The 26,258-nt window shown below is 37.7% G+C and overlaps 1 pseudogene; it reads left to right on the top strand.

Annotated features, from left to right (window-relative positions):
- The first annotated feature begins 10,029 nt into the window (after positions 1-10,029).
- On the top strand, positions 10,030-24,694 carry LOC128532816 (calcium-activated chloride channel regulator 1-like; annotated as a pseudogene).
- The last annotated feature ends 1,564 nt before the right edge of the window (positions 24,695-26,258 follow it).

Consider the following 26,258-nt stretch of genomic DNA (forward strand, 5'->3'; position numbering starts at 1 on the left):
TAAGTGATATTGGACGGTAGCTGTTAGGCAGTACCGGATCTTTGCCTGGTTTTAGTAAGAGACTAATGTTAGCAGAATTCATATTTGGCGGGAGTCTACCATTTTCCTTAGATTCCTGCAACATTCTGTTGAAAGTTGGTGCCAGAATTGTCCAAAATTCTTTATAGAATTCCGCTGGGAAGCTGTCTGGACCTGGAGCCTTTTTATTGGGCATACTGTTCAAGGCTTCCTGAAGTTCATCTGATGTCAGTGGAGAATCCAATGCCATCGCTTGGTTGTCCGATAATTTCGGAAGAGTTATATGATCAAGAAACTGGTCAACTTCTTCTTTAGACGGGTTCATCTGTGGTGAATAAAGAGATTCATAAAAGTCCCTGAAAGTATTGTTTATTCTTTCAGGGTCATATACTGTGTCTCCAGTTGAGTTTTTAACAGCATATATAGTTGTTTTTTCTTTATTTATTTTTAACTGGTTAGCTAGGAATTTACCAGATTTGTTACCATATTCAAAGTTTTGCCAGCGGAGTCTTTGTGCTAAGAACTGAGTATTTTTATCAATAATTTCATTTAATTCTAGTTTTGCTTTACATATTTTCTTCAATATTTCCTTCTCCTGAGAGGATACATAAGCTTCTTCTAGAGATTTGATTGTTTCTTCTAATTCCTGAATATGTTTATTTTCTCTTTTCTTTTTATGTGATGAGAATGAGATTATTCTACCTCTCATCACAGCTTTGCCTGCTTCCCAGAGAACAGATGCTGAAGTTCCAGGCTGGTCGTTATAGTCTAGATATAAAGCCCATTCTTTCTTAAAATAATTAATAAAATCTTCATCTTTAAGCAATGATGTATTAAATCTCCAGTTTTTACTTGGTGGAGTGTCCTTCTTGTTTTTTAAAGTTAAAGATACAGGAGCATGGTCGCTGACAGCTATGGTGTGTATTTCTGTGTCTGAAATGTCACCCAGCAGTGAGCTGCTGACTAAAAAATAATCCAGACGAGAGTGACTGTGATGAACTTTTGAAAAAAAAGTATATTCTCTACAGTTGGGGTGAAGAGATCGCCATGCATCGCAAAGTCCGTAGTCGCTCATGTACTGTTTAACTATATTAGTGGATTCCCAATTACGCTGAGTTCCAGCTGTGCTGAGCCTGTCCCTTTCTTTATTTAGTCCAAAGTTGAAGTCTCCACCAAGAATCAGTGTACAGTCTAGATGTTCAGAAAGTGCAGTAAAAAAAGTGTGGAAAAAAGAGGGGTCATCAACATTTGGACCATATATACTGGCAATACATAACTTTTTATTAAATATAGATAATTTAATGATTAGATATCTACCCTCTGGGTATTGGCTTCTTTCAGCAGGATAATATGGAGGTAGTTACAGAGTTGAGATTGTGTAAAAAGAGCCAGCATCACGGATTAAAAATGTGAAAAATTTTGAGATTTGTAATGTATGTGACCGATCATTTAAAGATTTCTAAATTAGCTAAATGAATGAAACTAGTGTTACAGTAACGTAATGTAAAATAATGGAAAATGCAGCATTATGGATACAGTGAGGTCTGGGAGCTTCTCATCATACAAGCAGAGCACTATATGTGGTGAGTGATGTACATGTGCATAGCTAACAAAAGCAGTATGTCCAATGCAAAAGTTTTATGTCACACCAGATGCCAACCTTGTTGTGTTACGCCTCACTCCTCTTTTAAGTCAAGAATACTAGTGTGTTTCTTAAAAGCACACACAGGCCTACCCTGCATATCCCTGAACTGTGAGAGGAAACCAGAGTACCTGGAAAAAAAACATTAAACATGGGGAGAACAAACACTGACACTCCATGCAAATACGAGATGCGGAGCCATAGGGCGAACCATTGCACCATCGTTCCACTCATTGATTTTATGTCATGTGTCTTGAAAATACAAATTCTTTGTACCATCACACATCTTCTTAGGGGCCTACGCACTCACTTGGGAAGTCCACAATAACAAATCCACAGTTTAAACTCTTGACTGTTTATTTTTACAGTAGACAATAAACCATATTAATAGGCATAAATTCACAATAAAAGTTTAAAGCTAATTTCATTTAGGGTGGCTTACTGTCCCTGGACTATTTAGGGAAACTGCAGGACCTGCAAGAAACTCATGAAACAGTGGTGTTCATCAACGAGTAGATATGTTTTTATTAGTGCTGTCAATCGATTAAAAAAAAATAACTAATTAATCGCACAATTTTTTTTGCAATTAATCGCGATTAATCACAATTAAAAGACAAATTATTTACATTTACATATCCAAAAAGTTTCAATGTAAACTCAAGACAATGAAACTATTTAAATTCAAATATGATTGTTTATTGGAATTTTTGTTTAACTTGTAACACAGATTTTCTCATGTAAACAACATACCTGCAATAAACCATCAATATTCTCCAAATTAACTGTTGGCTTGAAAGCCATATTTATTACAGAAATAAAAACACAGGTATGTGCCATTTGTGTCATTTGAATTTCAAAACAATCAATGCAATTTACATTGGCGAGGCCCTGTAGAGATTGTTTCGGTGGGGTGTTTTGCTTTTAAGTGATATGTCAAAGACGAATTACTTCTCTGGTATTTAAATTCGGCTTTGCAAAATGTACAGATTACTTTTGTTTTATCCACAGAACCATCTGGCAGAGTTTTATACTGAAACTTTCCGTCTAAAAGTCCTTCCTTGGTCTTAATCATACTTCTTTGCACGTTGAACACACGTCGGCCACAACAGGAAATAAAAAAAAACGCAACCGCGTTAATTGCGTTAATTTTTTTTTATGCGTTAAATATTTCAAATTAATCGCATGCGTTAACGCACTAATTTTGACAGCACTAGTTTTTATGCATTAATTAATTAATATTTTTTTATGCAATAATTATGTTAACATGCAATTTTATTTGTTTAAGTTCAAATGTGGGTCTGTGTATTCCCCAAGTTGCTGAGGTTGAGAATTGCAAGTTGTCCAATAATTGCTCTGTCTAACATTCATTCATAAAAAACAAACAAACAAAAAATAATTAAGTGAAATTTTTAATCTGTAAAATTCTAATATACTAGAGACATTATAAAAGCTAATAAAATATTAACAATATTCTGTTAAATAAGTTATCAGCTGTAACAAATCCAGGATGCAGCTGCAAGTACAAATTGTAATAAAGCACTAAAAATAAATTAACAGCAGTGAAGGGAATAAAACTATAGCAGAATAAAACAAAGACTCGACTAAGACAGGCCAGGGAAATCAAGCCAGGGCAAGAGCAAATTGAAATTATTAAAGCTATTAATTTTTTTAAATTAATAAATTATTTCAAAATAGTTAAAAGCTTGAACACATCTTGTTGTCTGGTTCCTCCCAAGGTTTCTTCATATTACCATCTCAGGGAGTTTTTCCTTGCCACTGCCGCCGTCGTCCTCAGCTTGCTCATCAGGGACAGTCTTATCATTTTGATTCATACACATTCACATTACAGACAAACTTAAATAATTCTTTTAATAGGGTTAAACTGCTTTGTGACTGCTTTGCGACAAAGTGTTATACAAATAAAATATAATTTAACTAAACAAACTAAATTTCTCATTAAATGTGTATCAATAATACACTTCCTTTTTTTGTCTGGTAGCTGATGCATGATGAACTGTAAAGCTAAATATTTAAATTATTTAATATAGTTTTATAATTTATAAAATAAAAAGTCTGGCTAAGCAAATCCACCTACATAAAATGACTACTAAATGAAATAAATGCCACAACTAGAAGTCGGCTGTTGTCAGTGCTTACACAGGGTGTAAAGGGGGACAAAATAATTACTGAAGATTCTCTTGTACAGTGGCAGCTGGTGCAAAAAATTTGGGGGGGCACAAACAAAATTAAAATTAAACTTTTAATAATTGCCTGTAAATAGCCATAAGAAATGCTGGAAAATCACTGAGTGTAAAAGGATTATGTCGATCTGCTCCAAGCTCTTTGACTTTTTCTTCTTTTATCGTCCGATTGCCTTGCGAAGGGGTATTTTAGCAAAGAAATTACAGAATTTGCTCTCATAATTAGCTGGCTTCCACATCAATCACTATTTAATACATTAACTAACAATTTGCTAACCATTAATAAGACTCATTGAGAATGGTCCAATCAAATGAGCCCAAAATTTTTAAAAACAATATTGATTCGCTAAGAACAAAAGTGGGAGGGGTCAGGGCGCACAGTCCTGCGCCCCAAGGTTGATTTAAAAAAGTCAAATTAGAGCTCAGCCTCAAATAACATGCTTCCCAAAAATGTACTTGCCTACATAGACACTCGTTTGTCTGGTGCCCCGTGTACACGAACACAAATAAACGTAATACATTTTAGATAAAAAAATAAAATGTGAATAAATTATTTTAAGAAATAGAATAGTGTGACTAAATGACCTTATTTTATTATTAAAATAAGTAATTATTATGTTAAATAAGTTGATTAAAGTAGTATTCTTTTCTGCCTAACTTTAAGTGACCGGCCACCGCTCCTCTTGTATACAGTACGACAAACATTTACTACATGCAAGTTATCTTAGATTAAGTTGCCTAGGAACAGGTGAACTGTCTGAACACTCTAGAGTTCTAAAGGAGGTCATACATGGTGCTAGATTAAACATTATATAATTCAGGATGATGAATCCTAGATAACATTTTTATTGAATAATAAAGTTAATCATGAAAGCAATAAAAAAACAAATGACCTCTTACAGCTTTCGTTGAACTTTTCTTTTAGTTTGACACAAACAAGTGTGTCAGGAAATGGGATTGGCCACCACACCTACATGGGAATAGAAAAATAAATCTGAACCTGTTGTGATATATATATATATATATATATATATATATATATATATATATATATATATATATATATATATATATATATATATATATCAAAAGCATTTTGATTCCACTACGGTTATATCATTAGAAGACATGGGATTAGTTTCCATTGTTATGCTGATGATACCCAATTATATATCTCAACAAAACCAGACGAAATACCTAAGTTGTCTAGATGAACCGAGTGTGTCCAGGACATAAAAGATTGGATGACCAATAACTTTCTTTCACTAAACTCAGACAAGATAGAGATATTACTCATCGGCCCAAAAACCAGTACACAACAGCTTTCACAATTCATCCTGCGTTTAGAAGGATGTACTGTTACTACTAGCTTGACAGTAAAAGACCTGGGCTTAATATTAGACAGTAACTGGTCCTTTAAAAATCATATTTCCAATATCACAAAAACAGCCTTTTTCCATCTTAGAAATATTGCCAAACTTAGGAGTATCCTATCCGAATCTGATGCAGAAAAGCTAGTTCATGCATTCATGACCTCCAGACTGGACTATTGTAATGCATTACTAGGTGGTTGTCCTGCATCCTCAATAAACAAGCTTCAGTTAGTCCAAAATGCAGCCGCCAGAGTTCACACTAGATCCAGAAAATATGATCATATAACCCCAATATTATCATCCCTGCACTGGCTACCTGTTCAGTTTAGAATTAATGACAAAATAGTATTACTTACATACAAGGCTTTAAATGGTTTAGTTCCCACATACCTAACCAGTCTTCTGAAATGCTATAATCCACCATGCTTCTTAAGATCACAAAACTCTGGACTTCTTGTAATTCCCAGAGTTTCAAAATCTACACAAGGGGGTAGGGCTTTTTTCATATTTAGCTCCAAAGCTTTGGAATAGCCTTCCAGACAGTGTTCGGGGCTCAGACACAGTTTTCCAGTTTAAAAGTAGACTCAAGACGCATCTCTTTAATCTGGCATATGCGTAACTCATCCCATAACTTCATACTTCAGTACATCTATCCTGAATAGCAACTACGGTAATTCTCTCCATCTGTTCTGTACTTTTCTACCCATCCTGAGGCATCTGGAGATTGTACCAGCTTCAGTAGACAAAGGCCAACCCTGTGAGGATTCTGAGGCATCCAGAGAAGGACCAGCTCCAGCTGGATTCTGCTTCATGATGGTTGGACCTACACATCCTGCTCCTGTGCTCTCAGTGATCCAGATACCATCTGCCCTCTGCACCTACTGACTCATCCCAATGCTGAACTGGACTTCATGTTAATTTAAAGAAATTCTGTTATATTGTACTTTCAGCTGCATAACACAAATGATGTTATTTCATCTCTATTTGTTATCACCCAAATGAGGATGGGTTCCCTGTTGAGTCTGGTTCCTTTCAAGGTTTCTTCCTATTGCCATCTCAGGAAGTTTTTCCTTGCCACTGTCGCCGTCACCCTTGGCTTGCTCATCAGAGACATTTCATTCATTCATCTCATTATTATCTAGACACATTTTTCTCACACATACACAATTTATTATTATTATTATTATTATTATTATTATTTTTTTAATGAATTGCTTTCATTTTTGTGAAGCTGCGTTAAGACAATGACCATTGTTAAAAGCGCTATATAAATCAAATTGAATTGAATTGAATTGAATTATATGGTTATGGTATTTTATTAATTTGAAAACTGAATAAGACTGATATTTTTTCCTACTGATTCTCTGATCCTGATCAATTATTGATCACAATAGTAAGTGTCTTTGCTTTGGCCATCTGTATTCTGTGTACAGTAAAAACAGAACTGAAAGTTATTGTACATTCCTAGGCCTTTCTGTTAGTCCGTGTTTGCCAGGCTTAAGTCTGTTTTTAGACATTACATTAGGTTTTATAATTTTTATACCTTTCTTATCAAGGTTATTTGAATAGATCATGTATCTGCTTCTTACCTCAGTGTCGGTAACTTCTTTAAACTGAGATGGAGGCCAGTGGTTTTACTTAGGCCTTTTGGATATACTTTAGGTATAGGTTTGCTTGCAGTTGCCTGATATATGATATGTAATTGAAATCTAATTTTAAAAAAATCCCTTTATAAAGGGAAGCCAGAGAAAAGAGTCTAATGTTAACCGAACAGGCTGTCTAATAAATCAGAAACATACAGGAATATGTTTTGTGTGGTACTTTCACAACTCTTGTCTCTAAGCATGGACAAAGTTTATGGTTCTAAAAATTATATCAGATTTATACTGTTCAGGGCAATGCTAACCATCTCCAGGCTAGCAGGATTATTTTAATTATCGATTCTGGCAATCAAAGTGGTAAAAGAAGAATAATTACACTGCCTGGAGTAGAATTGTGGTCAACAGTATACATGATGCACACAGTCACTTGTGCTAACCTCTAATCCCTACCCTTTTTACATTACTTAACAATAAAAAAGGCCTGACTTGTTGACTACAGTTATGCAAACCGACTTTTGAACTGTGATCTTTCTGTGTTTTCCCTTGGTCTGTTTTCTGGTTATAAATTTGGGATGTACTATAGATATACTTGGTAATAAACCTCATGCACTTAGATCTGGAGACTGTCCTGGCCACCTATAACCACCTGAGAAAGATATGTTTATTATAGTTTAATTATAATATTATAGTATAGTTATAAGTATCACTAAGACACATATTGTTTGTGTGTCCATGCATGCCAGGACTTTCGAACAAAAGTCACAAGGTACATTATGACCTCATGCTTGTGGACAAAGTTTCTAGCTTGCTCAAGTTATAAAGCTTTGTTAAGGAAAGGGGGTTACTTGGAAGCATTGTCCATTTAGAGGCCTCACTCACTGGCAGGATGGTGGTGTGGGGCCACAGAGGCCACTTTTGTTTATTGCTTGATGTATGTTACTTAATGATCTAAAGCCTTTTGTTTCTAAAAATGAAGCTAACCATAAACACTGGTGAGTTACTATGGCAGTATACACTGATCAGAACTGAACAACTTTGATCACCAAGGATACACTAGCAAACTGATGACAGGGTCTCAAGGCTCATTCATGCCTGCAGGGACCAAAGGCCAACCTGTCTGGTTCGATCCCACAGAAAAGCCAATGCAGCACAAATCACAGAAAAAAGTCAATACTGGTCATGATAGAAAGACATCTGAACACCCAGTGTACCATAGCCTTCCATGCATGGACCCCAGCTGGCAAAAAACCCCAGGCCACCAATCTGGCCTTCTTTGGCACAGGGCAAACCCCAAACCCATGTGTTTAATTGCTAATGGTTTTAATTTGTTTATGCTTTTGCCACTCCTACCCCCATTTTTGCTTAATTTTTTAGCTTAGCTTGATGAAAAATTTTGGTCAGCTCTTGCACTTTCATAGTCTCGCTTATTGTTTAGCATGACAATAAGTTATATTAAATTATGCTAAAATAAATTACATTGTTTTCAAATTAACCCAATAATGAAACAAATATATACTATGTGAATTGAGTGAACAACACAAAATATTGTTTAAATCCATTATCAGTAAATTCTAGTATTGTAAGGAGACTGAACTGAAATGAAATTTACTGTATGACACATTAAGTTGTAGGTCTAAGCAACACCTTGTTATTGCTATGAGAAATCAACAACAGGGTATAGGAAATAAGTTACAAAATGTTTTAAATTCAAAACTAATCTGTTCATAAAGTAAAAAGACTGAAGGAATGGACTGAATAAAATTACAATAAGAAAAAGAAAGAAAAACAGAAGAGCAACATTTTGTTATCTACTTCTTGCAGTAACAGTGCATCATGAGTGTAAGTGTTCATTTCATTTGCCATTTAAACACCCGCCTTTGTACAACTTGATTGGCTAGTATACATGTGCCTTTATCAAGAAGTATGAGAGTTAAGGCTTTGTAAGTGGCATGTCATGTAGAAGCAAAGTCCATGCAAAATATATCATTATTATTTTCTAAGCTTATTAGCATTTGTACTTTTTAATATGTTAGATTTGCTATTTAAATGTTTTTTTTCTTTTTCTCTTTTTTCTTTTTTACCTAAACTCTACTTATTTTTGCTTAGTGTCCATGTATTTTGTGTTCCATGAGGTACACTATGTTATAGTTAATTTTTTTTAAACCTGCACATACTTTGCAGTGATTAATATGGTTCAGCAGGAAACAAAATTTTTTAACCATATAAGCAGCTTCTCATTACTTAAACAACCATGTCAGAAGACATATCCTCTGGTTGTGGCATAGGTGTTACTCTGTTTCAGAAGGGTTAAATCATTGTTCTGCATCAAGAAATGAAAAAAAAAAAAGATTTCTGAATGATCAATGATTTAGGAGGAAATTGAGAAAAACCTTCAACCTGAATGAACATGATGGGAAATCACTTAAATGCTTAGTAAAATCAAATAATAAGAAACAACCATAGAACTCACTGTTATGTTTAATAGTGAAAGTGATAGAGAATGCATGGGATTGGGAATAAACAGCTATGTAGCCTTAAAAAAAACACATAAAAAACACTTATTGTCACGAATCCACTCTCTGCGACTCCCTCCGATCACCACCAGAGGGAGCCATCGCCGGAGTACTAGTCTCTTTAGGACTCCATTACCCACAACCCTGTGCCTGGGGCTGATCACCAGCCCAGGTGTCAACAATTACCCACAGACTTTAAATTGCATGCTCACTCTCACCACCACGCGAAGTCTTGTTTTGCTGCTGCTGACATTTCTGAGCGTTTATCCCTGCTTTCATCTCTTGTTGCCAACTGGATTGTTTTTGTACTCTGTCTGCCTGCCGCCTGCCTTTTGACCTACGCTTCTGTTTATTGGATTTGCTCTATTGGACCACCGCCAGCCACGACCCTCTTGCCTGGACTTTGATTCTGATTCTGGTTTGTCTACACTGTTATTATTGCCCCGGTTTGACCCTGATTTGTTTGTTTACATGTTTGCTTTCAATAAAGTTGCATATGGATCCCATTCACGTCGACTCTGCGTCACAGAAGACTTCGCTGCCATGAGGGCCTACATTGAGGAGGAACTAAGAAAAGGCTTTATTCGCCCATCCACTTCTCCCGCCTCGGCTGGCTTCTCCTTTGTAAAGAAAAAGGATGGCGGCCTCCGTCCGTGCATTGACTACTGAGGACTTAACGAGATGACCATCAAGTTCCGCTACCCGTTCCCACTCGTTCCTGCTGCCCTAGAACAACTGCGCACTGCCAAGTTCTTTACCAAACTGGATTTACGCAGTGCCTATAATCTCATTCGCATAAGGGAGGGTGACGAATGGAAGACGGGCTTTTCAACCACCACTGGTCATTACGAGTACCTCGTTATGCCCTTCGGACTGGTCAATAGTCCGTCTGTGTTTCAGGCCTTCATTAATGATGTCTTCAGGGACATGCTCAACCGCTGGGTCGTCGTCTACATTGATGATATCCTTATCTATTCAGACTCCTTCCACGATCATGTAAATCATGTCCGATCCGTCCTGCAGCGTCTCATACAGTATCCATTATATGCAAAGCTTGAGTTTCACCAGACCAAGATGTCATTCCTGGGCTACATCATCAGTCCAGAGGGAGTCGCAATGGATGACTCAAAGGTACGTGCGGTCGTCAACTGGCCCCAACCCACCACGATCAAGGAACTTCAACGCTTCCTAGGCTTCGCCAACTTCTACCGTCGCTTCATCCGCAACTTCAGCTCCATCTCCGCCCCCTTAACGTCTATGATCAAGGGAGGTAAACAGCGCCTCTCCTGGACACCGCCGGCCATCACAGCGTTCCGAGAACTCAAGAACAGGTTCACTTCGGCTCCCATTCTACACCACCCTGACCCAGACTGGGAGTTCATAGTGGAGGTGGACGCCTCAAGTACGGGCATAGGCGCAGTACTTTCCCAAAGACAGGGTAACCCTCCTAAAATGTATCCCTGCGCCTTCTTCTCTCACAAACTCACCCCCACTGAACAGAACTATGATGTCGGCAACCGGGAGTTACTCGCCATGAAGGCCGCCCTCGAGGAATGGCGTCACTGGCTAGAGGGGGCAAAACATCTATTCACCATTCTCACGGACCACCGCAACCTGGAGTACCCTCGATCAGCCAAACGACTCAACCACAGGCAGGCCAGATGGGCCCTGTTTTTCACACGTTTCAATTTTTCAGTCACCTACCGTCCGGGCTCCCAGAACACTAAAGCCGATGCCCTATCACGTCTCCACGATTCACTCACATCTTCCTCTGTGAACCCATTCTCTCCCCCAGCATCATCGTGGCTCCAGTACACTGGGACATCACGACAGAGATCTCCGAGGCCCATCTAACTGATCCTCCACCACCTGAGTGCCCACCTAATCACACCTATGTACCGAGAACCCTGAGACAACGACTCCTTCAGTTGGTTCATTCCACGCCCAGCTCAGGTCACCCTGGAATTACTGCAACCACTGAACTCCTTACCAGCCACTACTGGTGGCCCTCACTCCAGACCGACACCATCGCCTTTGTAAAGAACTGTTCCACCTGCAACACCTCAAGTCCACTCACCAACTCCCTGCCGGTCTCCTCCAACCACTGCCCATACCTCGACGTCCCTGGTCTCACATTGCCATTAACTTCGTCACAGATCTACCACCCTCCTCAGGGTATACCACAGTTCTCACTGTCGTTGACCGCTTCTCAAAAGCCTGTCGCTTCATCCCTCTACCCAAATTACCCTCTGCACTCGAGACGGCTGAGGCATTGTGCAACCAGGTTTTTCGATTCTATGGCCTCCCCGAAGATATCCTCTCTGACCGTGGTCCCCAATTTACCTCCCGAGATCCTCCTCAGAACATATTGCCAGCGGAACCAGACAGATTGGAGCCGTTACCTCCTTTGGGCCGAATACGCTCAGAACTCTCTTCGTAAGCCCTCAACCAACCTCACCCCATTCCAATGCATTCTGGGATTTCAACCACCACTCTTCCCCTGGTCTGGCGAGTCCTCTGAGCTCCCGGCCGTTGACTCCTGGCTCCGCCGGAGTGAGGAGACTTGGGAACAGGCTCATGTACATCTCCAGAGAGCTGTTTACCGCACCAGAGAGCAGGCTGACCGCCATCGGCGTCCTAACCCAGCCTACCATCCTGGTCAGTGGGTATGGCTATCTACCCGAGATCTTCGCCTATGGCTCCCATGCAAGAAGCTCAGTCCCAGGTACGTGGGTCCATTCAAAATAATAAAGGAAATAACCCCGGTTTCATTTAGATTGGCTTTGCCTAGAAACTACCGTATCTCACCCACGTTTCATGTCTCTCTGCTCAAGCCCGCTGGTGGACCGAGAGGAGGGGAGGACCAGGAGGTGGTTGGTGATCAGAGTACCCCTCCACTCATCATTGACGGCGAGGAGGCCTACCGGGTCCACGAAATCCTGGATTCACGTCGCCGGGCCCGAGGTCTTCAGTATCTGGTCGACTGGGAGGGGTATGGACCGGAGGAACGCTCATGGGTGAATGCAGAGGACATCCTTGACCCCAGTCTGGTAAATGACTTCCATCACTCCCATCCGAACCGGCCTGCCCCGAGACCTCGTGGGAGGCCTCGGCGTCGTTTGCCTCCTTGCGTCAGGAGCCGCTCGCAGGGGGGGGGGGGGCTCTGTCACGAATCCATTCTCTGCGACTCCCTCCGATCACCACCAGAGGGAGCCATCGCCGGAGTACTAGTCTCTTTAGGACTCCATTACCCACAACCCTGTGCCTGGGGCTGATCACCAGCCCAGGTGTCAACAATTACCCACAGACTTTAAATTGCATGCTCACTCTCACCACCACGCGAAGTCTTGTTTTGCTGCTGCTGACATTTCTGAGCGTTTATCCCTGCTTTCATCTCTTGTTGCCAACTGGATTGTTTTTGTACTCTGTCTGCCTGCCACCTGCCTTTTGACCCACGGTTCTGTTTATTGGATTTGCTCTATTGGACCGCCGCCTGCCACGACCCTCTTGCCTGGACTTTGATTCTGATTCTGGTTTGTCTACACTGTTCTTATTGCCCCGGTTTGACCCTGATTTGTTTGTTTACGTGTTTGCTTTCAATAAAGTTGCATATGGATCCCATTCACGTCGACTCTGCGTCACACTTATCATAAGGCTAATTAAAAAAAAATGGTGTGAATTTGCTAGGGACATAAATAATGGACTGTGGACCCTTGAAAAAAGGTCATGTAGTCTGATGAGTCCAGCTTTACCCTGTTCCAGAGTGATGGGTCCATCAGGGTAAGAAGTGACATGGAGGAAGTGATGCACCCATCATGCATAGTGCCCACCATGCAAGACTGTGGGGGCAGTGTTATTATCTGGGGTTGCTTCTGTTGGGTCAGATCTAGGTTTTGCAATTTTATGTGCCCAAAGAATTAGGTCAGCTGACTACCTAAATGACCAGATTTTTTATTAAAATATTTTTTTCTTCCCTGATGGCACAGGAATATTTCAAGATGGCGATTCCAGAATTCACTAGACTAAAATTTTGAAAGAGTGGTTCAGCAAGCCTGAGATATAATTTTCCCACATGGATTGGCCACCACAGAAGCCAGACCTTAACCCTATTTAAATATTTAGGATGTACTGGAGAAGGTTTTATGCAGTGGTCTGACTCTCCCATCATCAGTACAAGATCAAAGAGAGAAAATATTTTGCCTCTGGAAATAAATTGTGTGATATTGCGTAAGCTTATCAAAGCCATGGCTGTAATCAAAACAAAAGGCGGTTCAATAAAATAATACAATGTGCATCTGTTTTTTTTTTTTTTTTTTTTTTTGGCATGGCTGTGGATATTCAAGCAAACATGTCCTTATTAAGTTTTGAAAAAATGTGGTTTAATTATTAGCCAGGGGCAATAGGGAATTACTCAGAATTTCAGAATGTAACAGCTATTAACTTATCACAGAACATAAATATCACACCTGAAGTCCCTTTTTCTCAGTTTTGCAGTCATGTTAATGATTGTGGTGTTGGTGTTTCTCAGTTTACTGGGACCTGGTATAGCAATTAGACTGGATGGAAATGGATACACTGATATTCTAATAGCTATCAACCCAAATGTGCAAGAGAATGAAGAACTTTTAAATCAGACCAAGGTATTTATTATTAAATGTTCTATATCAGCTTGGTAGTTAATTATATATCAATATATATTTAGGTATATAACAAATACCTAAGATGAGAAGATCTTATCTTAGTGCTATATTCTGTCATATGGTTACACTCAGTTATGTAAAAATGTACGCATTTGCATTCAAAGTAACCATAACTGCACTTAAAAATGCACTTAAACAGCTATATAGTCAGGACCATACATATTTATAGTTTTTTTTTAGCTGTTTATTAAAGTATACTGAAGTTTCAATTAAATAGGCCTAATGAATATGAGAAGTGACAGGGTGGCATAGCGGTATGTGATGCTGTGGCTGTAACAAGTTGTAATTATCATCTACTTATGCTATATATTTGGAAGAATAAATACAAGAAATTAGTGTTTGGAATGGTTTCATGTGTTTGAGCAAATTAAGCCTCATTTAATAATTCTATTGTACAGAAAAGCTGCAGTGTAGGGCGAGGCCATACTCATTTATAGGCTAAGCTATTAAACATTGAGCAAGCTTTTTTATTCTGCAGAAAATTAAATGTTTTTTTTTTCTAAAAAGTTTTGAACCTTAATTTTCAATTATTTCAATAGTCTCATCATCAATAAAACACAAAGAAAGTAGTTCCATTGCATGTTGGACGATACGTTGGATCATGAGCAGTTCCTTCACCTTCCATACTCTTCTATTACCACATGATCCATAATAAAATATTCACATTTTGTCTGGCAATCATGGCAATTTTGGTATCTGTGCTGTATGATGAGTGACCGGCAGTGTTGTCTATGCACTCACACCAGTGTGATTAGCTGTTTAGCATGTATAATAAAACCAAAGTGATTGAATAATTGTTTAAAGAGTGTCTGTTTATAGGAAGAGGCGGTATGGTGGGTTAGTGGTTAGCACTGTCGTTTTGCACCTCCAGGTTCCGGGTTCAAATTCAAATTCAAATTTTATTTGTCACATACACAGTCATACACAGTACGATATGCAGTGAAATGCTTAGACAACTGCTTGTGACCTAAAAATAAAAGAATATTAATAGGAAAGGAAATAAATATGAAAATTAAAAATAAAGGGTAAGTTTAACTGGGGAAGAATAAAATAAAATATACAATAAAAGTTAAAAATAATGAGTATGAGTGTGGGTATAGGTATTGGCCCTGTGATGGATTGGCACCAGGCCCCTCCGTTAGCCTGTATACAGGATAAAGCAATAAAAGCAGTATAGACAATGAGGGTGCTGCAAGTATAAGTCTCTCTCTGGTTTTCTCTCCAGGCTTCTCTCCACCTATCTCGAAATAAACCAATAAATAATTTGCCACAGGTGAAAATCATTGTTTCCTGCAGAAGATGCTCAAACATGACTGTGCTTTAGGTTTTTCACCTTCTAAGTACATAGCATTCCCATGCACAACAATTGTTCGGTATCATAAAACTACAGATGGCTTACTAATAATGTAACATTTTTGGAAATTCAAATGGGTCTTCAGTGTGTCTACACTGACCAAGACAAAACACCACCTCCTTTTGCTTTCTTTTGTATGCGGGCCAATAGTACACACTATTCAAATGTCCCACCTGGTATTAAAAGGAGGGAACTTGCATGATCCACAAGCTCCACTCCTGGACAATGTTTTCAGGAAAAATGCACTTTCACAAAAAAAATGCACTTTTACAAAGATCTTCAACATGGGGCGCACCATAGGAAAGACATAAGGACAAGAAAAGAGTAGTTTAGTTTTGAAAATAGGGAAAGGAGGGGAATTTAAGGTGGGGGTAAGGAAAAAAGGGGAGGGGGAAAGAGTTAGGTTGTGCACGTGCAGGTCAGAAGAAGCAGCCAGCTGGCATGTTGGCACTCAGCTGGCGAGCAGTGGCAGAGTGGCGGAATAAAATCTTATAGACAGTGGCACTTACAGGACAGTCATGACCAGCCGGCCCCACCTATTCCTTTTCTGGTGAGGCTGCAGGCGGAAGTCAAAACGTGACTCTGGCCAATGTGGCTGTCGCTTCTCCAGTGGCTTCTGTGGCAATCCCAACAGGAGCAAGCCAGAGGTCCTTGGATGATTATCTCTCACCAGATGTGCCAGATTTAGCGTCCCCGCCCATTCACACACCTGCTGAAGGGGAGGTTGCCTACCAAGGGAACTCTCTAGAGTGAGTGAGGAGCTTAAAAAAGATTTGAGCGTAAGCCTGTCACGAGAGGACCTGCGACAGGGCTGTTCTAGGTTATGTGCATTTAAAGCCATAGACACTAAAAATTGTTTTGACACAGGGTTGAAAAGAAGAAAGTTTTTTGGACTTTCTATCGTTCTACTCCACAAAGGAAATCTGATATTGTTTGTTTTATTGTTTATGTTAAGGTGTTTAGGTTTATGCCTAACTTAAACACTGTTTCTATTCAGTTAAATTAAATTGTATCTCTAATATGCACAAATTGTTTATTCCAACCATCTCTACAGGAAATGATTATCAGTGGATCAGAATATCTGTTTGAAGCTTTAGACCGTAAAGTGTACTTCAAGGAGGTGAACATACTAGTACCAAAAACCTGGACACGGGGACAGTATGCGAGAGCTGGAACAGAAACCTATGCAAAAGTACAGTGTTATTTAGTTTTGTTTAAATATGTATAATTGTTTAACCCTTGCGTGGTGTTCATGTTTTTTGTTACTCAGTCAGTGTTCCCCGTCTGATGGACCCGCTGCATTTTGTAGTTTTTAATTCAACACAGTCAATCAATTTTATGTTAAAATACTAAAAAAGATGTTTACTTACTTCATCCTAATTACAAACAATATTCACGGGATATATGGTTAATGTTTGCCCTTTACCTTAGATCACATTTATAAATTAAAGTTCTACTTGTTTTTAATTTTTTTTATGATGTAATAAAAAAATATAAATAATCAATATAAAAAAAAATCTACAGATTTACAAATTAAGCAACTATTGATTTTCATTTATATGAATGTAATTAGAAGTTTAACCCTTTCACATCATTTTAGACAAAAGGAGCTGAACCATGTCAGTCTAGCCAACACATCAGCCCCACTGAACACGTTGCCTTTTTATAACAGCTTATACAACACATGAGGGGCAGAGTTTTACTGTGTATTTGGTGCATATGTACTTCTTGATGCATGTACATAGTGCATAGCTCAAAAGGAGACTTGATGTCCTGCAACTGCCATGCCTGTTGGCCCTGGTTGAATTCTTATCATATTGGCAGCCATGCAGGGTGGCACATTTCTTGGGAAAGAATACCATACAATTTCACCAATTTTTGACATCCATATTTTTTCACTTGCCAGCTGCTGACGGACTTCTGTTTCTGAAGCTGGCTGCTGACGGACTGGTTCTGTGTCTCGTCTTCATTTTGGAACTAGCCGATGCTCAGTCTTAATCTTTTCTTTAAACTCACTGTCAGAGAGTGAATTTTCTTCCTCACATCATCATCAAAAGCATCTCTCTCTTCCAAATTCAATTGCAATATCTTCTGAAGAGAGAATCTTTTGATTAAGTTGTGATAAGGAACCACAAAGCTATATTTATTGCATCCGGTTCCCAATTTGGAATATAAAAAATGCGATAGAATAGGAGCAAATAAAGATTGGTGCTCACAAGACAGAGGGTAAAGTGTGCGGGGAAGTGAAAGCAGACAGGCGTTGGTGGTTAAATTTTGCCACAATGGACGACAGGGCCAAAACACAAAACTCTCTCACACACACACACACACACACACACACACCCACACACACATATATATATATATATATATATATATACACAGCAGTCCCAGACATGAGGATGACAGAGTAAAGGTACACAGGACCTACAATTTTCAGACTTTTATTAGCCCCGGGTCCAGTAGACCTGAACATAAATGTGTAGAGGGGTGTACAGGGTGTGGTCATTGAAATGTTTATATGATTTATGCTGAGATTCGCAGAAAATGAGCCAAGGCCAATGAGTCTGAGTTCGAATTGTTGAATTGTATAATATTTCTTTTGATAAAACATGAAAATGGGTCCCACAGACTCGAATACCACACAAGGGTTACATATTGTAATGTGGCTATATGTATGAAAATACAATGTAAACATCCTTTACATTCTTTAGAGCAAAATAAGAATTGACAATCCACATGCTTCACTTGGTGATGAGCCGTACACTCGGCAAAATGAAGGTTGTGGTGTTGAGGCTGAATTCATTCATTTCACACCAAACTTCTTGCTAAATGGCAATCTTATTAAGGCATATGGACCTAGAGGTGAGAGCTAATCTGCATTAATAGGCACACCTTTATGGCAGAGTATTATCATTTTTAAAGTTTAACTTCATTAATAACAGTTATAAGGTATTGCACTGACTAATGAGGCAGATTTAGATTAACCTTTCTCTGTTTTCCTTCAGGAAGGGTGTTTGTGCATGAATGGGCTCACCTTAGATGGGGTGTATTTGATGAATATGATAAGAAAAAGCCATTCTATAAATCTGGTAGTCAGATTCTACCAAAAAGGTAAAAAAAATTTCATCACATTTCCAATACATTATCATACATTATTGAATGTAATATAATATGCTGTATACAAATATCTGTCAATAATATGTTACATTTCCTTTTCACACAATTGTTTAACTTTTATTTTTCAGGTGTACAGATAAGATTTCTGGCAAGTGGTGGGAAATTATCGATGGAATTGAAAAACCCTGCCAGTATGGTCAAGATGGCCTACCCACCTCCAGCTGTCAATTCTTTCCAGATAAAGATCAAAATACAAATGCCTCAATAATGTTCATGCAAAGTATAGATTCTGTGAGTTTAGCAGTTAAATATTTTCAAATTCATAATGACAAAAGTTAGGATGATTGTGGTAGGTAGTCATTACTTTTTTGCTTGGTGTCTTCATTAAAAGCACTGTAATGTTTTTGCAGGTAAGGGCATTTTGTCAAGAAGAGGATCATAACATCAATGTCCCTAATGAGCAGAATAAAAAGTGTGAAAAAGCAACACATACAGTAATCTTTTAGGACTCAGTAGATGCAATCTCCCTACGCGATCTAAATCCTCTTCAATCCGCACCACATCCAAAAATCAACATCATAAGGAGAGGAACTCGAGTCGTCTGTCTCGTCCATGATATCTCAGGAAGCATGAGTGTATGTTAAATTTAATAAAAAATAGTCAGAATCAGATGTCAGTAAGATTTACAAATTATGTAGCAAATTTTTATATTATTAAAGAAAAAATATATAATACGAACCTAATGTTAAGAACAATTACTACTACTTTCATGCTTTACCCTTGTTTTGTTTTTTTATTCATTGTCTTTCTTTGCCGCCATACTAATAGACTTATTTTAAACATACTGAAGATAAAGTGTTGCTGCAATTTACTTTACAAACCATTTGCAAATCCTTGGCGTAGCATCTCATACTAATATAAAGCCTTCCATTGCTAAATTTATATTCCCAGTTATATTTCTCACAAAAATCACTGCAAAATTAAAAATATGGCTTTTGTTCAACATGAAATGCTAATCCATGGTCATGTCATGGTCATGTGTGTGGGGGGGTGTAGACACTTTTCTTTTAGAATTATGTCAAATCAATAAAATTTTTAAATTAAAAAATCAATTTAGAGATGAACTATAGTTTTTTTCAAGAATTTTTTTTTTGATGATATAAGGGCATTTTTCATTTAAATTCCAAATAAGCATATCTTCCTGTAAGCTGATTGCAATGAAACAAAGCCTGTATGTTCCCTTAAATTTGTCCAAATGCACCTGAGAAAACCCCATTGAAATTCGCTCAGTAGTTTTTGTACATGCAAAACAGACAAAGAAACAGACAAAAATCTTGATGTGTTCTATTGCTCAGCTTACACCCCCCCCCCCAAATAATTCTTTCGCAAATATCTTCAATGTACAGATACACCAACTTTACAGTTTTGTTATATGTATAGAGAGAAAATGGTTAATGTTTTATTGTTTATTGTCTTTAAAGAATGGAAGAATAGAACTACAACAGCAAGCTGCTGCACTTTTCATAAGCCAAATCATAAATGAAAAAGAGTATGTGGGTCTTGTGACTTTTAGTTCCGCAGCTCAAATATTAAGCCCACTGACTTTAATCAATGAGACTACAAGAGAAAGTCTAATTAACATGCTGCCAAAAACAGTAGCTGGGGGTACACAAATCTGTGATGGACTAAGAAAAGGATTAGAGGTAAGACTTTTGAAAATCCAATTATTCTCTCATGCATTGACAGTGGTGATTGCTAACCATTTCTTTTTAATTTCAGGCTCTTCGACAAGATGATGGTAAAACAATAGGAGATGAAATAATTTTTCTGACAGATGGTGAAGCAGGTGATGATGTTCAGGCTTGTTTAGATGAAGCTGTACAAAGTGATGCAGTTATTAACACAATAGCACTTGGTCCAAATGCAGATGATGTACTGAGAATCATGGCAAATCAAACAGGTATTTTACAAGTTACATGTAACAGACAACATTTCAAAATTGCCAGGATGTTTTAGCAGTTCACAGTTTGCAAGTTAAATCCAGTGCACAGTACTGACCAAGCTTGATTATAAGCACTGTACCACTGTATTACATTCTAAAATGCCTGATTTTGATTATCATTTAATTAGATGGAAAGTTTATCATAGCCAATGATACTATACTTTCCAATCAGCTTATGGATGCATTTTCCTCAATGACAATGTTTGATGGAAATCCCATCACACAACCCATTCAGGTTAGTATGATACACACACAGTGGAAAATTTGGGTTTCTCAAGTCTGTGTATTTAAATAATAATTTTTACTTTTTTCCGAACAGCTTGAAAGTACTGGAAAGAATGTTGAAAATTGGTTCAATGGAACAGTTCCCATTGACCGGACTGTGGGGAACCACACCACCTTTATATTAATTTATGAAATAAATGCACCCATTGTTTATATAAAGTCACCAAGTGGTTTGGTTTATGAGGAGAGAAACACCACTGACATTGTAAACACAATCACTTTATCTATTCCAGGAACTGCAGAGGTAATTTTGACTACGTATTTTGTACCACAGACAGTAAAGTTTAAACCAATAGAAAACAGACTAAGAGAAAACAGATGATAAAATAATGCACACCATTTTCATTACCTATTTTGCAGCCAGGAAATTGGGAATACAGTTTCTTCAATCAACACACACATGCTCAGCAAATGAGTTTAACAGTAATGAGTCGTGCAGCTCGTGAAGATGTTTACCCAGTCATGGTTACGGCCAGAATGAACCAGCAATCCAGTGACGGCACCAAACCCATGGTCGTGTTGGCTGAGGTCAGTCAGAATTACATTCCTGTACTTGGATCTAGGGTTTGGGCAACCCTGGAGTCAGATACTGAAAGCTCAGAAAAATTGGAGCTGCTTGATAATGGAGCAGGTACCAGTCTCAAATGTCTGCTTGCAGGAATCGTAATTCCTCAGAAAATGATTAAATTTAACACAACCTTCACAAAATAACATACTTCCCTTGCTGGCTTTTACTTTTACAGGAGCAGATGCTTTCAAAGACGATGGTGTCTATTCCAGATATTTTACAAAATTAAAACGTGGACGATACAATCTAAAAGTGAGAGTGGAAAATCAACATGGAAAAGTTCAGTTTTCCTTTGACAGATACAGTAGTGCTCTATATGTCCCTGGATTTATTGTTGATGGTAAGTATCATCTACTATTATTCACCAGTAATAGTCAGACCTGTCTACTATTATTCCCAATAGACCTACCATTTAAACAAATTCACCAATACTTATTAACACATAACCCAGGAAGTCTGATTTCTTTAAAACCAGGGTACTATTTTTTTAATAAATATTATAGAACAATATAAATATTATATATATGAGATTCAAATTATTGCATGTCAAATTATTATGGTTGAGGTCTTGTAACAGACTTGTTTATGTTATGTTTATATTATTCATAAAAAAAAATTTTTTTTTGAATGTATTTGCCAATAGGTATTTTTCAAACTGTACATTTCTTTTGTCATTCATTTGTACATTGATTGAACTATATACTATATTTAATTTGTCTACTTGCCTCTAATTTGCTGTAATTAATAAAACTTGTTTATTAAACATATTAAACATAACAAAACTAGTGTTTATTTAACACTTTTCTATGTTTAAAAATAAATAAATAAATAAATAAATAAATACTACTACTCCTAATAATAATTATAATAATAATAAAGTCCATACACAGTGAAGTTATGTGTGTCCATTAGTGAAAAATCTTAAACAGTGGTAAATTTACAACTTAAACAAGTCTAAACTCTCTCTCTCTTTCTTTGTTGATCTGAATCACTACTAATCTGTATTACTGTAAGGCATTTGCTTGACCAGTGACTTAGGACTTGACACTGCATTTTTTTATAGAGTTTACTTGCCTATATTTGAGTTTTTATATAGTTATATCAATTATATAACTTGAAAATAATAACTAAACAACTGACTAATAAAATAATTCAAAATATAGCACTAATTTGCATTCTCTTTCCAGGTAAAGTGGAATTAAACCCTCCTAAGCCCCCAGTGAATGTGCAGCCAGTAGATGTAGGCAGCTTCACCAGAACAGTAACTGGGGAGAGTTTTGTGGTGGAAGCAGATGCAGTTTCAAACTTCCCTCCAAACAAGATCACAGATCTAATTGCTGAAATCCAGGGGGACACCATGTTGCTCAGCTGGACGGCTCCTGGTGAGGATTTGGATCAGGGAACAGGTGAGTCTTGTGCAGGATTACATTGGTAGACAACTTAATTTTTAATACTGAACACATTTGAAACCACACAAATATCTTAAAAATAGTCAATAAGACAATAGAAGCAAATAGCTATGTATGTCTGTCTTGTGTCATGTGTGTGTGTGTGTGTGTGTGTATATATATATATACATATATATATATATATATATATATATATAGAGAGAGAGAGAGAGAGTATACACACAATGGAACCTCGGATTGCGAGTAACGCGACGAGCAAAGATTTTTAATACATTTTTTTATAAATTTTGACTTATTAAAAAGGAACAAGTCTTGCTTTATGAGTACCGAGTATCATGTATGCGCTCCTTGTTTTGACGTGACCACAACTGAGCCAATAGTTTTTCTCTCTCTTGCGCTGCGGAATTGTGGGTAATCCTCTCCCCTGCTGGGTCTTAGTGCTCATCTCTTACTGGTATAATCAACATCCGTTTATATATATAGGGGGTTGGACAATGATACTGAAACACTGAACAGTTTAGTGTTGGAGGTTTCATGGCTAAATTTGACCAGCCTGGTGGCCAATCTTCATTGATTTCACATTCCACCAGTAAGAGCAGAGTGTGAAGGTTAAATTAGTAGAGTAATATCACAGTTTTACTTAAAATATTGCAATGCACACATGGGTGACATATCAGAGTTTAAAAGAGGACAAATTGTTGGTCCGCGTCTCACTGGCGCATCTGTGACCAAAACAGCTAGTTCTCTGATGAGTCCACCTTCAATGTCTTTCCCACATCCGGGAGAGTTACGTTGTGGAGAAGCCCCAAAGAAGCGCACTACTAAGACTGTTGCATGCCCAGAGAGAAGCATGGGAGTGGATCAGTAATGTTTTGGGCTGCAATATCATGGCATTCTCTAGGCCCAATACTTGTGCTAGAAAGGCGCGTCACAGCCAATGACTACCGAACCATTATATATATATATATATATATATATATATATATATATATATATATATATATATATATATATAATTCTTTTTTTAATTTACTTTGATGGCAGTATTGCACTGATATGCCATGATAATACTTTAATAAATGCCTTTTATTTTAAGCTGAATCCTATGAAATCAGATGGAGTGAAGATTTGAAGACACTTCGAAACAACTTCAACAGCGCTAATGTTTTCGACACAACAACACTTCCGCCTAAGGAATCAGGATCATCAGAACAACACTCTTTCCAGCCTAATATTACAATTGCAAATGGAACCACACTTTTCTTTGCTATTCGGTCAATGGATAAACAATTAACAAAGTCTGAGGTATCAAATATTGCTCAAGCAACAAAGTATGTTCGAAGCTCCAGACCCCCATCCATTTCAAATCCCGGCCTGAATCTAACGGCTATCATTGTCTCAGTCTGTGTGGTCACCATAGTGGCATGTATTGTAACTGTAATCATCACATGGGCACTGAAAAGAAAAAAAAGTTCCTAGTTTAATAGAACAAAGGCTAACACTTTAAATAACACTCAACTCAAATGTATTGCTCAAATCATATTTTTAAATTTGAAATCTAAAATGTTTTAGTGCATTATAAACAGTGTTGACAAATAATTAGACTATGTATCGCATGTGCAGGAAAAATTGTGATGTCCATGTACAGTAATGCTCAATTATAGCATAAGAGAGACTGCTCAGAGAATGACTTGTGTAAAGTGAAATGTCTTTTTTTGTTTTGCTGTTTTAAATGAACATTTTTATTGTGAAACTCTGCAACCCACGATGGTAATTACTCTGATGTTAAATTTGTGTATTGTAAAAAATCTTTTATTTAAAAAATGTAATAAAAAAGTATCAGTAAGTCCAAAGAGATCTTGAGTAATGCAGAGTGAAAAAACTACTTAATGTTAACACTACTAAAGCTTTTTCCCCCCTTTTTTGTTTCACTGTTAATAAATCATTTCTTTTAATTGCCATACCAAAATTACCTTAACACTTAATATTATATATTTTGTTAATTATTTTTTTTATGTTGATAATAAAAAATAATCTAAACCAAACATGTTTACATTCTTAAACCCTTCTGACACTTTATAAAAGTAAATCTTTGTAAATGTGATGTACAGTGCATCTGGAAAGTATTCACAGTGCATCACTTTTTCCACATTTTGTTATGTCACAGCCTTATTCTAAAATGGATTAAATAATTTTTTTCCTCAGAATTCTACACACAACACCTCATAATGCCAACATAAAAAAACATTTACTTGAGATTTTTGCAAATTTATTAAAAAAAATAAATGAGAAAGCACATGTCCATAAGTATTCACAGCCTTTGCAAAATTGAGCTCAGGCGCATTCTGTTACCCCTGATTATCCTTGAGATGTTTCTGAAGCTTAACTGGAGTCCACCTGTGGTAAATCTAGTTAATTGGACATGATTTGGAAAGGCACACACCTATCTATCTAAAGGTCCCACAGTTGACAGTTCATGTCACAACCAAACATGAACTCAAAGGAATTCTCTGTAGACCTCCGAGACAGGATTGTCTCAAAGCACTAATTTGTGGAAGGCTACAAAAAAAAATTCTGCTGCTTTAAAGGTCCCAATGAGCTCAGTGGCCTCCATCATCCTTAAGTGAAAGAAGTTTGAAACCATCAGGACCCTTCCTAGAGCTGGCTGGCCATCTAAACTGAGCGATCGGGGTAGAAGGGCCTTAGTCAGGGAGGTGACCAAGAACCTGATGGTCACTTTGTCAGAGCTCCAGAGGTCCTCTGTGGAGAGAGGAGAAACTTCCAGAAGGACAACCATCTATGCAGCGATCCAGTAATCAGGCCTATATGGTAGAGTGGCCAGACGGAAGTCACTCCTTAGTAAAAAATCACATGGCAGCCTGTCTGGAGTTTGGCAAAAGGCACCTGAAGGACTCTCAGATCATGAGAAACAAAACTCTCAGGTCTGATGAGACTCTCTGGCCACTTTACCAACTCTACCTTCTCTTCCTATTGCTCAGTTTAGATGGTTTAACACACAATTCTTATTGTCAAAGGATAGTAAAGAAGAATTCTGTTTTTGCAACATGTATATTCTTAAAATCATTCACCCCATTATGCGTCAGCTAATAGCAATGGCCCCATTTGTTGATATGAATTTGACATCCTATATGAAAAGAAATTGTAAGATATTGACATCCTATTGTATAAGTCTATATACTTTAGTGTGCCGGCAGGGACTTCAGCAGGACTGCAGATCTAAAAGAGAGAGCCAGAAGGAAACACAGACATGAGGCCTCCCTGGGACATACAGCAAAGTTCCAAACCACTTTACCATCACCAAACCTGAGTGAACATGTAGGAATAGGGAGCGACATCTTTACAGTTAATAAAAACCCCTATGATCATGACCTCTCTAAGAAAAACAACCCAGAAAGCTTGACAAAAGAAATAAAGTTTCAGCCTAGACTTAAACACTGAGACTATATCTGAC

The sequence above is a fragment of the Clarias gariepinus genome, chromosome 11 (assembly GCF_024256425.1).
Source record: "Clarias gariepinus isolate MV-2021 ecotype Netherlands chromosome 11, CGAR_prim_01v2, whole genome shotgun sequence".
NCBI classification, from domain to species: domain Eukaryota; kingdom Metazoa; phylum Chordata; class Actinopteri; order Siluriformes; family Clariidae; genus Clarias; species Clarias gariepinus.